The sequence below is a fragment of the Salmo salar genome, chromosome 05 (assembly GCF_965601325.2).
Source record: "Salmo salar chromosome 05, fSalSal1, whole genome shotgun sequence".
NCBI classification, from domain to species: Eukaryota; Metazoa; Chordata; class Actinopteri; order Salmoniformes; family Salmonidae; genus Salmo; species Salmo salar.
Genome location: NC_138295.1, coordinates 66,082,418 through 66,100,000, shown reverse-complemented (window position 1 = coordinate 66,100,000; position 17,583 = coordinate 66,082,418). Strand labels below are relative to the sequence as shown.

Below are 17,583 nucleotides of genomic sequence, written 5' to 3'. Positions count from 1 at the left end.
CAGATGTGTTTTCAAATACTATTTAGAATCTTTAAAATATTTTGAGCATTTGCTCTAGCCTGCCTGGGGTGCCAGATGAGTGGGGATTGCAGTGTTGTGACTATTTTATTGGTTCCATTGCGCCTGGCAAACTCAATCAATCCCAGAAGAAAGCATTTGAAATGATTTCAAATAGTATTTGAAACCAGGTCTGGTCCCAGATCATCTTTATTGCAGTCACGTTGTGCCGCACAGATTCAGATCCCCCAATGCCTGGAGAAATGTTTTGCATCTCAGGAACAACATTGATGTGATATAGAATTCTTCTGAGATGCGCAGCACGACTGTAATATTTACGACTTTGAACGCAACCGATACTAACAGGAGGGGATCATCACAGGAAGGGGAGTCACAGTATCTGACCAAGCCCAGAGAAGAAAGACAACCAATAACACCCACATTTGTTCTAAACATGAACTATAACTCCATTTGACTGTAAACACAATCACCTCAAGGCATTTATACACCCTTGTCAATGAATTGATTTATACCCTGATGCCATTAAAGATCCACTATGCAGAAATCTCTTCATTTCCTGGTCACAAAAATTCTAGTTTGCTAAATTTCAGTTTGTGACAAAACAAGTATAGTGTAGAGAATCATTGTACCATCTAAACCACTGTGAAATGTCTTTTCCATGAACAAAAATCTTGTATTGTCAGCTGGTGTACAAAACCGAAAGTAAAAGATACTTAAACAGGTAGCATAGAAATAGCGCACATAGAACAGATCTACTGCTTCTTAGACTTGCTTTCAATGAGAATGAAAGATCTATAACTCGCATTTGTGAATTTTGTGTTAAGTACTTTTCTTGGATGTGGGGGACTAAGGACTTTACATTGCCATCACTTCATCTAGAAAAATAGGGAATAAGTGCTTGCTGGCTTGGAATTCACAAGGCAGTTGTAGAAACCCTGACTGACCCACAGAGGGCAGCAGCACATTTTGTTATGGAACATAACCTTCAAAAGACAGTTGGTTGAATTCACTGTTTCCTTATTCAATCACCATATAGCTAAAATGAGTCAAGACAATTGCTTTTTAAAAAATATATATTTCAATTCTTTAAACTTTATGAATACATTTTTTATACACATTAAAAACCGACTGAAACATTGTGGGTACAGCGCATGAGAAGTTACTGTACACTTGCAAAACTATTTTTCCCTCTGTAAAATAGAAAACTTAATTTACATTTTGGATTGATGGCTACTACACTGAACCAAAATATAAATGCAACATGCAACAATTTCAAAGATTTTACTGAGTTACAGTTCATATCAGTCAGTTGAAAAAATTCATTAGGCCCTAATCTATGGATTTGCATGACTGGGAATACAGATAAGCGTCTGTTGGTCACACATACCTTCAAAAGAAAAGGTAAGGGCGTGGATCAGACAACCAGTCAGTATCTGGTATGACCATTTGCCTCAGAGCAACTTCGCATAGTTGATCAGGCTGTTGATTGTGGCCGTCGGAATGTTGTCCCACTTCTATTCAATGGCTGTGCGAAGTTTCTGGATATTGGCAGGAACTGGAACACGCTGTCATATGTTGATCCAGAGCATCCCAAACATGCTCAACAGGTGACATGTCTGGTGAGTATGCAGGCCATGGAAGAACTGGGACATTTTCAACTTCCAGAAATGTGAAAATCCTTGCAACATGGGGCTGTGTATTATGTTGAAACATGAGGTGATGGCGGCGGATGAATGGCACGTCAATAGACCTCAGGAGCTTGTAATGGGATCTCTGTGCATTCAAATTGCCATCGATAAAATGTAATTGTGTTTGTTGTCCGTAGTTTATGCCTGCCCATACCATAACCCCACCGTGGGGCAAACCACACAACGCCATACATGCTGTCTGCCTGGTACAGTTGAAACTGGGATTAATTCGTGAAGAGCACACTTCTCCAGCATGCCAGTGACCATCGAAGATGAGCATTTGCCCACAGAAGTTGGTTATGACGACAAACTGCAGTCAGGTCAAGAAACTGGTTGGGACAACGAGCACACAGATGAGCTTCCCCGATGATTTCTGACAGTTTGTGCAGAAATTCTTTGGTTGTGTAAACACAGTTTTATCGGGTGGCTGGTCTGAGACGATCCCGCAGGTGAAGAAGCCAGATGTGGAGATCCTGGGCTGGCGTGGTAACACGTGGTCTGCGGTTGTGAGGTCAGTTGGACGTACTGCTAAATTCTCTAAAACGGAGGTGGCTTATGGTACAGAAATTAACATTCAACAGCTCTGGTGGACATTCCTGCAGTCAGCATGCCAATTGCACACTCCCTCAACTTGAAACAGGTGGATAGATTATCTTGGCAAATGAAAAATGCTCATTTGAGAGAAATAAGCTTTGTGTGTATGTAACATTTCTGGGATCTTTTATTTCAACTCATGAAACATTTTTTGTTCAGTATAGCTTATACAGTGAGGGAAAAGAAGTATTTGATCCCCTGCTGATTTTGTATGTTTGCCCACTGACAAAGAAATGATCAGTCTATAATTTTAATGGTAGGTTTATTTGAACAGTGAGAGACAGAACAACAAACAAATCCAGAAAAACGCATGTCAAAAATGTTATAAATTGATTTGCATTTTAATGAGGGAAATAAGTATTTGACCCCCTCTCAAATCAGAAAGATTTCTGGCTCCCAGGTGTCTTTTTTTTTTTTTTTTTTTTTACAGGTAACGAGCTGAGATTAGGAGCACACTCTTAAAGGGAGTGATCCTAATCTCAGCTTGTTACCTGTATAAAAGACACCTGTCCACAGAAGGGCAATCAATCAGATTCCAAACTCTCCACCATGGCCAAGACCAAAGAGCTCTTCAAGGATGTCAGGGACAAGATTGTAGACCTACACAAGGCTGGAATGGGCTACAAGACCATCGCCAAGCAGCTTGGTGAGAAGGTGACAACAGTTGGTGCGATTATTCGCAAATGGAAGAAACACAAAAGAACTGTCAATCTCCCTCGGCCTGGGGCTCCATGCAAGCTCTCACCTCGGAGTTGCAATGATAAATTAGAACGGTAAGGAATCAGCCCAGAACTACACGGGAGGATCTTGATCAATGATCTCAAGGCAGCTGGGACCATAGTCACCAAGAAAACAATTGGTAACACACTACGCCGTGAAGGACTGAAATCCTGCAGCGCCCGCAAGGTACCCCTGCTCAAGAAAGCACATATACATGCACGTCTGAAGTTTGCCAATGAACATCTGAATGATTCAGAGGACAACTGGGTGAAAGTGTTGTGGTCAGATGAGACCAAAATGGAGCTCTTTGGCATCAACTCAACTCGCCATGTTTGGAGGAGGAGGAATGCTGCCTATGACCCCAAGAACACCATCCCCACCATCAAACATGGAGGTGGAAACATTATGCTTTGGGGGTGTTTTTTCTGCTAAGGGGACAGGACAACTTCACCGCATCAAAGGGACGATGGACGGGGCCATTGAAAATGGGTCGTGGATGGGTATTCCAGCATGACAATGACCCAAAACCCACGGCCAAGGCAACAAAGGAGTGGCTCAAGAAGAAGCACATTAAGGTTCTGGAGTGGCCTAGCCAGTCTCCAGACCTTAATCCCATAGAAAATCTGTGGAGGGAGCTGAAGGTTCGAGTTGCCAAACATCAGCCTCGAAACCTTAATGACTTGGAGAAAATCTGCAAAGAGGAGTGGGACAAAATCCCTCCTGAGATGTGTGCAAACCTGGTGGCCAACTACAAGAAACGTCTGACCTCTGATTGCCAACAAGGGTTTTGCCACCAAGTACTAAGTCATGTTTTGCAGAGGGGTCAAATAGTTATTTCCCTCATTAAAATGCAAATCAATTTCTAACATTTCTGACATGCGTTTTTCTGGATTTTTGTTGTTGTTATTCTGTCTCTCACTGTTCAAATAAACCTACCATTAAAATTATAGACCGATAATTTCTTTGTCAGTGGGCAAACGTACAAAATCAGCAGGGGATCAAATACTTTTCCCTCACTGTAACTAGCTTATTAAGTTATCTAGGGTAACTTGTAACTAAGGCAATATTTTTTCTGGATCAATAATGGGCTTAGGTGCTGGGCATGTCAGTGGCATGAATTGTAGAAAACATTTTAGAGGCCCTCATCTTTGCCCTTTTAAAGCAAATTCCCTGCGATTCTACATATTCTGCCATGGAGCCGAGAAACATTTTCCGTTTTAAAGCACATTTTCTGCAATTCTATGCATTTGCGATGGCTAATTCTGTGTTCTTTTGCTCAAACATGAAATCTGTAGTGCTAAATTAATTGTTTGGGGATTTTTCAATTGTCCCTGACTGTCTAGCTTTTATTTAGGTGACTGTTCGTTTTCAAAGGTTCTATTATGTAAGGGATAAATGCCCACGTTCTGTACATCATAAACAAGTATTCAACAATGCTGTGGTATAAAAAAAAGGCATTTAGTCTTAAGTTTACAGTGAAAGCATTTTCCATCCTGAAAAAAAATGTTTTTCTTTTTATACTGTTTGGACTTAGGTGACCCGAAAAAATGCTTAAATCCGCCCAAGGATTTAAAAAATCCCTGCAAGACGTGACTAGGATGTCATCACGTGGCACTATTGACGTCATTGATGTCCCACGCAAAGGAGAGGGGCAGGTCCCTCATCTTCTCCTGGAAGACACTGTCAAATCTCTCGCTCTGTGCAACAGTGAAATGGTTCTTCCAGTCCCCAATGGTTCCTGTGTGGATGGAAATCAGTCAATAATGTATAAGAGTATTAAAGGGCAATTCCACTACTTTTCATCTCCAGCCCAATACCAGTGTACATATGTGAAAATGGCACATATATAAAACATCTAAGGTTAAAGTTCTACCCGATAACATCAAATACTACGAGATTCGCGGTGACGTGGGGAGCAAGAAAATACCCTCCCTCTGGCTAGAAACTTGTAAATCACAGTTTCTTACTTTCAATCCTACCCTGTGATGTCACAGATTTAAAAAAGAATAGGACCTTAGCTTTTTAACATATGTAGACACTGGTATGATTCTAGAGATCATGAATATGAGGTTGAAAAGTGGCGGAATTGCCCTATAAGATAAAAAATGATACATTTATTTGTTCTTTAGGTTTGCACAAATTATAATCCAGATGGTTGTATATCTATCGGAACATTGGTTCAGTGTAAATGTGTGGGGGCCTGGTGTTACAAGTACAGTAATGTAAGCCCTTTGTGGTTGCCCTTGGCTTGATTAAGGATGCAATAATATGCAGCTTGTGCAATCCTCATACCAAAGTGTATTGATAAGGAGACAGGTGACCATTCTGTTATCACATTATATTATTCTTTAGAAGGTGTGACGTGCATACCTTTTCTCATAAATGTGCCCTTGTTGTGGTCAAGCAGGGAGTCGGGCACCGTCTTGTAGTTAGCCTGCGGGTTCTGTATCATGGTTCTAAAGGTGCTGTGTTCCACCACACTGGCCATCTGCTCCTCTGTCAAATCCTTCCCTAGAAACTTGCACATCCTCTCCACCATGGAGCGCAGGTCCTGCAACACACACACTGTTCATGCTTTGACTCATGTAAACTCACAAGCAAACTCAGAGTACAGGACAGGACGGACAAGTAGATGGACAGGTAGGTTTTGCCACTGTTGGTACCTTGATCATCTCTTCATATGTGATGTACAGGAAGTTCATGTTATCTCTATTAGCGTACCACGTCTTGATGTGCTCAAACCAACAGTTCCCAAAAACTGCAACACACACAGCAAAGACTCAAATGGATACTTCATACCCAGCCTACCACCATGAAAGCACAGTTGAACCTAAGGATACTACAGATGAAAGTGTTTAGAAGGCTTTCGACATCATTCATTTCAAAATAATCACAATTAACTGACTTGACTGTAAGCGTAAAGCATTGTTGGCTAGCGCCAACTCCCCATAGAAAAAAATACTTGACTTTGCACATCATGTACGAAATTCATCGTCCTTAACAGGACCAACGGCTCACATTCTACTTACCTTTCCCTTCCATGAATTTCTCAAAGAAATCATTGAAGTCCTTTGGCGTCTCCAGCATGGCTGCATATTTGTGGAAGTGGTAATAGGACACGAGAACATCCTTAGGGTTTCTGGCAACATAGATCACCTTAGGAAAGCAAGGTCATACTGCATATCAATAGATTGACTATAAAAAACGATCCATCAATATCAGTAGTAATACTTTAATTAAAGTAATCCTGAAGGTAATGACAAATAGTGATAATAGACTTTGGGTAACACTTAAAGCCTGCAGGTATTATGCATTCTAAGACTTATAATAAGCATGTATACCGACCATTTAGAGTATTTTGATACACAGAGATATATATAATATTAAAAGTCTTATAAGGCATTGTAAAGGCTCATACATACAGTGGGGGGAAAAAGTATTTGATCCCCTGCTGATTTTGTACGTTTGCCCACTGATAAAGAAAGGATCAGTCTATAATTTTAATGGTAGGTTTATTTGAACAGTGAGAGACAGAATAACAACAAAAATATCCAGAAAACCGCTAATTATGCTAAGTGCTAATACCACAGAATAATACCCAAGTGTTACCAAAATGATCCATGCATTCCACTGACCTTTCCCCTCTTTTGTCTGATGGCAAGAGGCATGAACTTGTACTGCAGGTGGGTGACCCGTAGCCTGGGGGAAGGGGCAGCGTTAAACTCCTTCTCACTGCCAATCAGCTCGATCCATGGGACGCGCTGCGCGTTGAGATGCTCTGTGTTTGGAGTGACGTCACCTTTGGCTTCTATCAGAGTCAAAATCTGCTGCATCCAGATCGTCCCTGTCAATCACAGCAGAGTGGACACTACAGGTCACCCAGAGGTCATTTCAATTCAATTTAAACTTCAATTGTCCATTCAGGGACAATGTGGCATGTCAGTCCTACCATACAATGTACAATACTGGATAGCTTGGCCCTTTCACCTCACTGCACTACCTTTGATTTGATAACACCCACACACTGTTTAACTGACAATTCAGGGGTTATTTTTAATGGGGGAAAATGTAGTGAACTTTTGTTTCTCAGGGATTCTACACTACAAGACCAAAATTATGTGGACACCTGCTTGTCGAAAATCTCAATCCAAAATCATGGGTGTTCATTTGGAGTTGGTCCCATTTTGCTGCTATAACAGCCTCCACTCTTCTGGGAAGGCTTTCCACTAGATGTTGGAACATTGCTGCGGGGACTTGCATTCATTCAGCCACAAGAGCCTTAGTGAGGTCGGGCACTGATGTTGGGCGATTAGGCCTGGCTCGCAGTCGGCGTTCCAATTCATCCCAAAGGCATTCGTTGGGGTTGAGGTCAGGGTTCTGTGAAGGCCAGTCAAGTTCTTCCACACCGATCTCGTCAAACCATTTCTATATGAACCTTGCGTTGTGCACAGGGCATTGTCATGCTGAAACAGGAAAGGGCTTTCCCCAAACGGTTGCCACAAAGTTGGAAGCATAGGATCGTCTACAATGTTAATGTACGCTGTAGGGTTAAGATTTCCTTCCACTGGAACTAAGGAGCCTGGCCCGAACCATGAAAAACAGCCCAATACCATTATTCTTCCTCCGCCAAACTACAGTTGGCACTATGCATTGGGGCAGGTAGCAGTCTCCTGGCATCCGCCAAACCCAGACTGCCAGATGGTGAAGTGTGATTCATAACCCCAGAGAACGTGTTTCCACTAATCCAGAGTCCAATGACGGCGAGCTTTACACCACTCCAGCCTTAGACCAGGGGCGGAAATCCCGAGGGGGACGGGGGACACACGACCCCCCCCATCCTGGGAAAAATATGATTTGTCCCCCCCAATATATCACTGAAACATAACTATGTAATTTAAATAATATTAATAATACACAATGAAAGCAATTGTGCTGATTATAGACACTTGATAGCGCGTTTTTAAGTTTCAAAAGATTGCGACCCCCCCACCCTTTGCCTCACAATGGTTTGATCCACTGCCAGTTCCTTAGTTGGCAAGGTAACAGAGGGGTTGTGTCTACTGTCTGAAAGGCACTCAATGAACGTAACTGACGTGAGGTTAATCCAGTCAATCGCGCACACACACTAGATGAATATGCAGAGCTAGTGAGCAAATATTAACTATTAAGCTAGCTAGTACCTATTCCATTTATGTGGCCTCGTCAAATATGGAATCTTTGCTATCGTCAATTTATTCCAAGATCAGCATGCAGATGATGTAAATTAGTGCTTCAAAGTCCCTGTGATAAGGTTAGCGATAAACTGAAGTCCAAACTGAACAGAACTACACTCTCTTCTACCATTGTCTTAAATATATTTAATGGTCTCGGTACAAAAGCTAAATTGTCGCGAGGGAACTTTTATTTATTTATTTTATTTCACCTTTATTTAACCCGGGTAGCAAAGATTATAGCAAACACCACTGAAACGGAATTGGTGCTCGCTAGCTTTGCAAATTCAGCTATTGTTGGAAGCCAGCCAATATGAAACAAACTATTACAATTACAAAAGGTTGCAGCATATGTTGTGTAAATGGTGAACTCATACAGCTGTCAACTCTTGTCATTTTAATCCGTTTCACATTTGCTAGCTACCTTTTAGATGGAAGCCCAAATAGAATGATAAAAGAATAGATGATAGAAGCCCATCTCCTACTGTAAATAACCTACACACCGTGTGTGTGTGTGTGTGTGTGTGTAGCCAGCCAGCCAGGTAGAAAAATGGCAGAAAAATAAAAGACGGACATCAGAGTATTTTTCAGTACACCAAAACGCAAAGTAAGAACCCTAGTAGCCTAATATCTCAAAGACTAGTTGATAAAATGTTCATAAGAAAGAAATGAAATTCTAATGGAAATGTTTCACAATGATGTCATTAGGCAGAGCAGGCAACAGATGGCACACAGACAGCAGAGTTGGGGACAGATATGCAGGGACAGACTGGCAGAGACAGGGAGTCTCAGGTAAGTTTGTTGAGTCTTTGTTTGGCAACATTATGAAAGGTTCTCAATTTTTTTTACTTGTAAAATAGGAACATAATTGGAAAATGCCATGGATACCCCCACTCTCAACTTAAACTGGTGACTGAACTAAGATTTGTTAAAGGCAATGGTATTGCTGTTGTGATTAGTTGTGTAGTTTTGGGTACCGGTAGTTAGGATTACGGCAAACACCTTATTTCTTTGGTTCCTCAATATACATTTACCATATTACAATGTAGGCTATGTGTTACAGCACTACTTTTGGTGTCCCCCACAGGAATTGCTCTTGAGAAAATTTCATGTAATTGTCCCCTCCAAAGTTCGCCATGGCCTTAGACTTGTGTGCAACTACTCGGCCATGGAAACCCATTTCATGTTGCTCCCGACGAACAGTTTTTGTGCTGATGTTGCTTCCAGAGGCAGTTTGGGACTCGGTAGTGAGTGTTGCAACCGAGGACAGACGATTTCTACGCGCTACGCGCTTCAGCACTCAGAGGTCCCATTCTGTGAGCTTATGTAGCATACTACTTTGCAGCTGGGCCGTTGTTGCTCCTAGACGTTTCCACTTCACAATAACAGCAATTACAGTTGACCGGGGAAACTCTAGCATGGCAGAAATTTGACGAACTGACTTGTTGGAAAGATGGCATCCTATGATGGTACCGCGTTGAAGTCACTGAGCTCCTCAGTAAGGCCATTCTACTGCCAATGTTTGTCTATGACGGTTGCATGGCTGTGTGCTCGGTTTTATACACCTGTCAGCAACGGGTGTGGCTGAAATAGCCAAATCCACTAATTTGAAGGGGTGTCCACATACTTTGTATATATAGTGTATTTGAATGTGGACATTGCCTACCGTCACTGTGCTACTCCTACTCTGATACGGTGCTTATGGGACATGGGTCTGTTACACTTTAATCTAGCCTGGTTTAAACCATTGTTTTCAGCCAAGCGGAGAATAACAGGGCATGCAGCATTCCACCGAATGTAAGGATGCGGGCAAGGTTCTGCGCAGGGAGATTAGCAAAAATACCAGTTTTGTTGGCTTAAAACAACTAGGACCTTTCTTTCACTTATCTGGGCTACTGGACTGATACAGGTCGAGAACAGAGCCCATTAACAGATAAGCAAAGTAAACTCACTGAACGAGATCTACTCAGTTGAGCTGATAAACTGTGTAAGAGGACCTTATAGGAAGAGATAAAAAGAGGTATGCAGGCATGTTTTAAAAGCGGTAAACAACTGGGTATTCTAGGTAAGTACATCCATGCTGCCTCCAGTACTCACCTGACTTGGGATAAGTGACGGCGAATATGTCTGAGTCTCGGATCTCCCAGTTCTGGATCTGGTCGACCTCGTCGGGAGAGTGGACCCCATTGATCAGGTTGAAGTTCCGGTGAGGAACCAGCATATAGTCCAGAACCTGGGGATCAGTGGAATCCAAAGGATCTGAGAAGACAAGGCATAGTCTAAGGCCCACTCATTCAAGCAATCTGGATCTATGTATGTAAGCATTAACACACAACAGGGAACAACCATACACCTCCAGCCGTGTGAGAAGGCACGAGGCCGAAGTCCTTCTCATCTAGAGTTGAAACACTGTGCTTAATTAGACAAAAATCTGAAATAAACACCCAAAAAGCCCAGTAAATAAGGTTGTTATTCCAAACAAATGTTTATATAGCTATCAGATCACAGGGAGTCAGGAGGAAGCCAAGTGGAAATGTTTAAAGGGGCAATCTGGGATTGGAAAAACAACTGGTAAACAGCTGAGGGTTGGGGCTGGAGAAATGTAAACATAAACAGAGTCATGGATGCAAGTACTGAGCATTAATGATATGAAAAGGATAGTTATGAAACCATATAGGGTTTGTTTAGAATAACATTGTTTACAAACAAGATTCTATTTTAGGTTCTGGTGGGGTAAAACAGTTGACCTAAACTCATGAGGCATTTACAAGTTATATTCTTTATGAAGCAATGGCTACATGCCATTAACTCAAAAGTCCTAAAATGTATGTAACAATCCCAGATTGCCCCTTTAACAAAAGGAGACATTTAATAACATTTAAGTACCTATAAACAAAGCCTGGGTACAAAAAAAATGTATTCCTACGAAGGCCTTGCAAATATTGCAGTAAAGATAAAGGGTGGGTTTGCTGTGCAACAATGTAGTTCTAGCTGTAAATCATAGAGGGGCAGAGAGCATGTAGTTCTGTTCACAGGCTGGTCTGAATCACTGGTGAAAAAAGTTGCCTAGTTTGTGTCCATCAAGCTCAAGCATTGGCATCCATTCATGGTCCTATGTAATCCTTTCTATCTCTTAAAGGGTGAGACAGATCTTGCATGCAACAGTGCATAATATATATATATATATATATATATATATATATAAGTACACTTCAGACATGCAAACATGTCTCACTGAGAGGTTCCAAATATTACAACAATAACAAAATTACGCACCTATGTATCACACAGAGAAAACAAACTAATTACTAGTTTCTAACTATGCCACTCAGATTCTGGTATAACATTCAATTAACATGATAAAATGGCAATACAAGGGTAGGTACTGTATTCTGCAATAGGCAATATAGCAACCTCTTTGAACTCCAACTATAACTCCACGCACTGCACAGAGAGCGCAGTATTCCCTACCTGTCTTTGTGCGGGTGGAACTTGTCATTGTATGCCAATGTGACAAAATCCACAGTCGGTGTAGGCTATTATGAAATCCCTGGCCCCAGGAAGTTTCTTGCAGTCAATTCACTATTCTTAAAAATAAGGGTTTATGATGGATAGCGGGCAGAGCGAAGTAAAATTCGCTCTGTGTCCAATGCGCACCCGAATATCACCTACTGTCCCAATAGAAGACACGCGGATGACAAACCGCTGGGTTTTTAACTCGTGTCGTGCTCGAGGAATACTGACCGCCTATACAATTTAAGCGCGTTCGCGCACGCAGCAGTAGGTTTTTTTCTGCGCGGGCGCACCTCAGATTGATTTGCGCTTTTTAAACACAGCGTTACAGACTCCATGCAATGTGCCATATTTTACATCCCCCATGACCAACGGGAAAACGATTTTGATTAGGCTACAGAGGAAATCCGTTATTCTTAACTAGTTTGTTTTATTGAGAAAATTAATTGAGAAACGTTTTTGTGAGACCAAATTCATTTTTGTTTTGTCAACATGTTGCGCACTCACGCACACACACTTTCCACCCTGTGCATCAGAGAGGGCACCACACGTACTAGAGTGGTGTGGTGAAAAAATATTCTGGGGCTGTAGTCTTTCCTGTTCTGGTAACCTAACCAGGTAAAACTCAGGACCTTATACGTTATGCCGTGATTCATCTGTTGTAAAAAGGTTTAAAATGGGCTATGATTGGACCAGAAGTTTTCTAATCAAGTCACATGGTTTAAACAAACTAATGTCCTTGGGGAAGATGAAAACACTGCCAAACTGCAGCAACCTTGTAGTTTACATATTAATGATATTAAGACTAGGGTTGTTTACACAGACAGAGAAAGCAACATGATTGGACAAAGCTTTCTGTATGCGGGTTTGTTGCGTCATATTGTCCCGCCCTATGCAACTCTAGGCCTAATTAACAATTTACTCAGTCTGTTAGCTATTGTGTTTATTGATTCATTCCAGTTAATCATTTTGGATTGAAAAAGCCTAGGTAGTCTAGTCAGTCCAAGTTTGAATATAAACCAAATTTGATCCAATTCACATTTTCTCACAAACAAATTGGCTATACATACACCAAGTTACCTCTTCCTTCACCCTGGCCAGAGACAGGGCACATAGTAGTGATCAGACTGGGAAATTATATTGTTTCCATGCAATACAGCATGTCAGATCGCTAATGTTTAAGTGTACAGGTTGATACATTTATGGAAGAGTTTTTGTTTGTGTCTGCCTGGTGTGATGTGTTATCAGGCTTGCTAAATAAATTCCAGAGGAAAGTGGAGACTGCCTTAAACTTTGTGCATTGTGCCCAGCCCGCGTGACCTGCGATGTCTGTGAACCTGATTGGTTAAGGCATGCAAAGAGCCTGTAGCAGCGCTCCAGTGTGACTGAAAGAGATCTTGTCTTCTAGTTGACAATTCATGAGGCAAATCGGTCTAAAATACATCACTTTCCCCCTCTTTTTAACGTTTTGCGTTGATATATTTTATTAAACTAAATCAAAAATGGTTGTAGCAAATGCCATCTCTCCACGTTTTCGGCCCGGCCCTGTCATGCATGGACCCTAATACTTCTGATGGATTCATATTTTGTTCGAGGGCAATAAAGCATAAAAGTAACCTTTCATCAGTTTGTGAAATGTCTCTAATATGACAGTACTATATGTCCAATACATACCTATACAATACATATTTATTCTCTGTAGTACTGATAAGGACATGCGTAGTCGCAATCCACACATCTGTCAGTTATCAATGAGCTGTCACATTTCTGAGGGGGCATGGACAGGAATCAGGACAAAGGCTTGGAGGAAAGAATGTACCAGAGAAGAGTTCCTCCAACCAACCCACAGACTGCGGTCCTACCAGTTCAATAGTAATTTAAACATTCCAGTCGGTGGCCTGGGAATAATCTGTATTACAGAATGTCCTTTTCACCAGCAATTTTTGCTTTTTATCTGTCCTATTCTCACAGTAGTGATCGTGTTGCCAGGTGACTTGTCAGGAGGGTGTGGTGAGGGTGTGTGTCATCTGTGTTTGTGAGAGAGTATATGTATGTGTGAGTGAATGTCAGTGTATGTGTGTGTATCTGTTCCACCGAAGCCGCACGTACCCAGAGGGCCCCGGCCCCCAGATACTGCGAGATAAAATCTGCAGTTGCGGAATGTTCCTCCTCAATTAGAACAGGACAGAAGGTTAAAGTGTGACTCAACACTAAATCATCAGTGGTCTCTATGTCTCCCCATGTAACCTGACTCATGTTTGAGAAAGGGGAGAACTACTTGGTCTTGTTTTCTGATTTGACAATACATGAGGAGGGGCTGGTCTATTCCTACTTCTAGTGAAAGACAGTGTGGGGCAAAGATGCACCAGGCGTGTCTCTCCATGAATGGACTCCGTTTATGTTTGTGTGTGTGTGTGTGTATATATATAAACTCAGCAAAAAAAGAAATGTCCTCTCACTGTCAACTGTGTTAATTTTCAGCAAACTTAACATGTGTAAATATTTGTATGAACATACGATTCAACAACAGACATAAACTAAACAAGTTCCACAGACATGCGACTAACATTAATGGAATAATGTGTCCCTGAGGGTCAAAATCAGTATCTTGGCCTCGTGCCTTCTCACACAGCTGGAGGTGTATGGTCATTGTCCTGTTGTAGGAGGAAATTGACTCCAATTAAGCACCGTCCACAGGGTATGGCATGGCGTTGCAAAATGGAGTGATAGCCTTCTTTCTTCAAGATCCCTTTTACCCTGTACAAATCTCCCACTTTACCACCAAAGCACCCCCAGACCATCACATTGCCTCCACCATGCTTGACAGATGGCGTCAAGCTCTCCTCAAGCATCTTTTCTGCATCTCACGAATGTTCTTCTTTGTGATTCGAACACCTCAAACTTAGATTTGTCTGTCCATAACCCTTTTTCCCCCAAATCTTCCTCTGTCTAGTGTCTGTGTTCTTTTGCCCATCTTAATCTTTTCTTTTTATTGGCCAGTCTGAGACATGGCTTTTTCTTTGCAACTCTGCCTAGAAGGCTAGCATCTCCGAGTAGTCTTTTCACTGTTGACGTTGAGACTGGTGTTTTGCGGGTACTATTTAATGAAGCTGCCAATTGAGGACTTGTGAGGCGTCCGTTTCTCAAATTAGACACTAATGTACTTGTCCTCTTGCTCAGTTGTGCAACGGGGCCTCCCACTCCTCTTTCTATTCTGGTTAGAGACAGTTTGCTCTGTTCTGTGAAGAGAGTAGTACACAGCATTGTACAAGATCTTCAGTTTCTTGGCAAATTTCTCTCATGGAATAGCCTTCAATATTCAGAACAAGAATAGACTGATGAATTTCAGAAGAAAGTTCTTTGTTTCTGGCCATTTTGAGCCTGTAATTGAACCCACAAATGCTGATGCTCCAGATACCCAACTAGTCTAAAGAAGGCCTGTTTTATTGCTTCTTTAAATCAGGACAACAGTTTTCAGCTGTGCTAACATAATTGCAAAAGGGTTTTCTAATGATCAATTTTAAAATGGTAAACTTGGATTAGTTAACATAACGTGCCATTGGAACACAGGAGTGATGGTTGCTGATAATGGGCATCTGTACGCCTATGTAGATATTCCATAAAAAATCTGCAGTTTCCAGCTACAATAGTCATTTACAACATTAACAATGTCTACACTGTATTTCTGATCAATTTGATGTTATTTTAATGGCTGTAAAAAAAATAATCATCATTTTTTTCACACCTGTGTTAACGAGAGAGTCACTGACATGATGTCAGCTGGTCCTTTTGTGGCAGGGCTGAAATGCAGTGGAAATGTTTTTTGGGGGATTCAGTTCATTTGCATGGCAAAGAGGGACTTTGCAATTAATTGCAATTCAGCTGATCACTCTTCATAACATTCTGGAGTATATGCAAATTGCCATCCTACAAACTGAGGCAGCAGACTTTGTGAAAATCAATACTTGTGTCATTCTCAAAACTTTTGGCCACGACTGTACACACAGACAAAACAAACAAAAATCTCCCTCAAACACACTAGTACTGAGCGATTAACCAACATTTCAGTTATATTTCAGTTTTTAATCAACTAATTGACCGACATAGATTCAATTATTTTAATTCCATTTCATTCGTTTTTGTTCTGTGAGTTCGATGTGCAGTTTCTCTAGAGATAAATCAGATCAAACCCAAACTGTGTGATGTACTAGGGAGTTGAAGCTTCCACCGGGTCATTTTTCGACATAGTTAAGTGCAGAAAATGTGGTAATTAACTACAATGACTATAATCTATTGCACGCCCACCTACTTGTCCGGTCTGTGTGGAGCAGACATGGTAATTAACTACAATGACTATAATCCATTGCGCGCCCGCCTACTTGTCCGGTCTGTGTGGAGCACGCGTGATCGAGTGAGATAGAAAGCAGTTACTTCGAGAGGTATCTCTACCTGAAAATACATGATCTAAGTGATTGATAGTTGGTATTCAGCAGTCATTAAAGTATGTCTTAAGTACTTTGAAGAACCACTAAAATAGTGATGTTGGTAGACAGCATAGGCAGCAGCTCTATAGAGATGAGATCATGACTTGGAATTAAATAATAAAGTCATCAAATAAAACAATTGTAATATACACAATAACTGAAATATTTTATTAAATGTGAATAAGTGATAGTTAAGTGATAAGCAGTAAATGGGCAGTCACTGCCATTATGGGACTTTTATTAATCAACCCACAAAATGTATAGTGCATTTAATGTAAAAAAGTCATATAAAAAATAATATCGAAACCGAAATCCGTGATTATTTTGGAATGATCGAACCAAAACACAACCGACCTCAAAAAGCACTAATCGCTCAGCACTAAACGACACACAAGTAAACATAAAATAGACACATGCCATAAACAAATTCTACATTGGATATCAGTAACCCATCATCACCTAATCCATCCAATCCACCAAACCCATGTTAAGATTACCTTGGTGCTGGAGGTAGAGGGGCGGCTGTGTGGTCTGCACCACCCGGGGCGGTAGTCTGGCGCATCTGGCGGCAGTCTGAGAGAAGTACTGCTTCACCCAGTCAAAGAGGCGGGGGTGGGTGTCCCCTGGGCTGGTGGAAGTCTAGAACACGGGCACTGTGGGGACACAGGTTAGAGGTAACTGACTGAGAACAGACTCTATTTTCAACCATGTACATTCTATAGTGACTCTGTGTGTGTACAGAGTATACAAAACACATTAGGAACACCTAATATTGAGCCCCCCCCCCCCCCCCCTTTTCCCTCAGAACAGCTTCAATTCACCAGGGCATGGACTCTAAAAATTGTAGACCTCCACAAGTCTGGTTCATCCTTGGGAGCAATTTCCAAACGCCTGAAGGTACCACGTTCATCTGTACAAACAATAGTACGCAAGTATAAACACCATGGGACCATGCAGCCATCATACCGCTCAGGAAGGAGATGCGTTCTGTCTCCTAGAGATGAACGTACTTTGGCGCGAAAAGTGCAAATCAATCCCAGAACAACAGCAAAGGACCTTGTGAAGATGCTGGAAGAAACAGGTACAAAAGTATTTATATCCACACTAAATCGAATCCTATACCGACATAACCTGAAAGGCCGCTCAGCAAGGAAGAAGCCACTGCTCCAAAACCGCCATAAAAAAGCCAGACTACGGTTTGCAACTGCACATGGGGACAAAGATCGTACTTTTTGGAGAAATGTCCTCTGGTCTGATGAAACAGAAATAGAACTGTTTGGCCATAATGATCATCGTTATGTTTGGAGGAAAAAAAGGGGGAGGCTTGCAAGCCAAAGAACACCATCCCAACTGTGA

At 41.5% G+C, this 17,583-nt stretch overlaps 1 protein-coding gene and 1 pseudogene across 2 annotated transcripts in view; one reads left to right on the top strand and one right to left on the bottom strand.

The window, feature by feature from the left end:
* Positions 1–562, top strand: part of LOC106605524 (RWD domain-containing protein 1) — a 7,293-nt gene extending 6,731 nt beyond the window's left edge. Inside the window, exon 6 of the mRNA XM_014201267.3 lies at positions 1–562. This exon is cut by the window's left edge and continues 149 nt beyond it. The gene's annotated coding sequence lies outside the window, so the exon portion shown is untranslated.
* Positions 563–1,077: 515 nt separating this feature from the next.
* LOC106605525 (uncharacterized) overlaps positions 1,078–17,583 on the bottom strand; it is a 26,733-nt pseudogene continuing 10,227 nt past the window's right edge. The window contains exons 9-15 of the transcript XR_014392373.1: positions 16,725–16,880; positions 10,328–10,489; positions 6,656–6,864; positions 6,050–6,176; positions 5,684–5,778; positions 5,391–5,571; positions 1,078–4,758 (exon numbers count right to left, since the gene is read on the bottom strand). The product of XR_014392373.1 is annotated as an uncharacterized LOC106605525 (transcript). The remainder of the gene's footprint in view (positions 4,759–5,390; positions 5,572–5,683; positions 5,779–6,049; positions 6,177–6,655; positions 6,865–10,327; positions 10,490–16,724; positions 16,881–17,583) is intronic.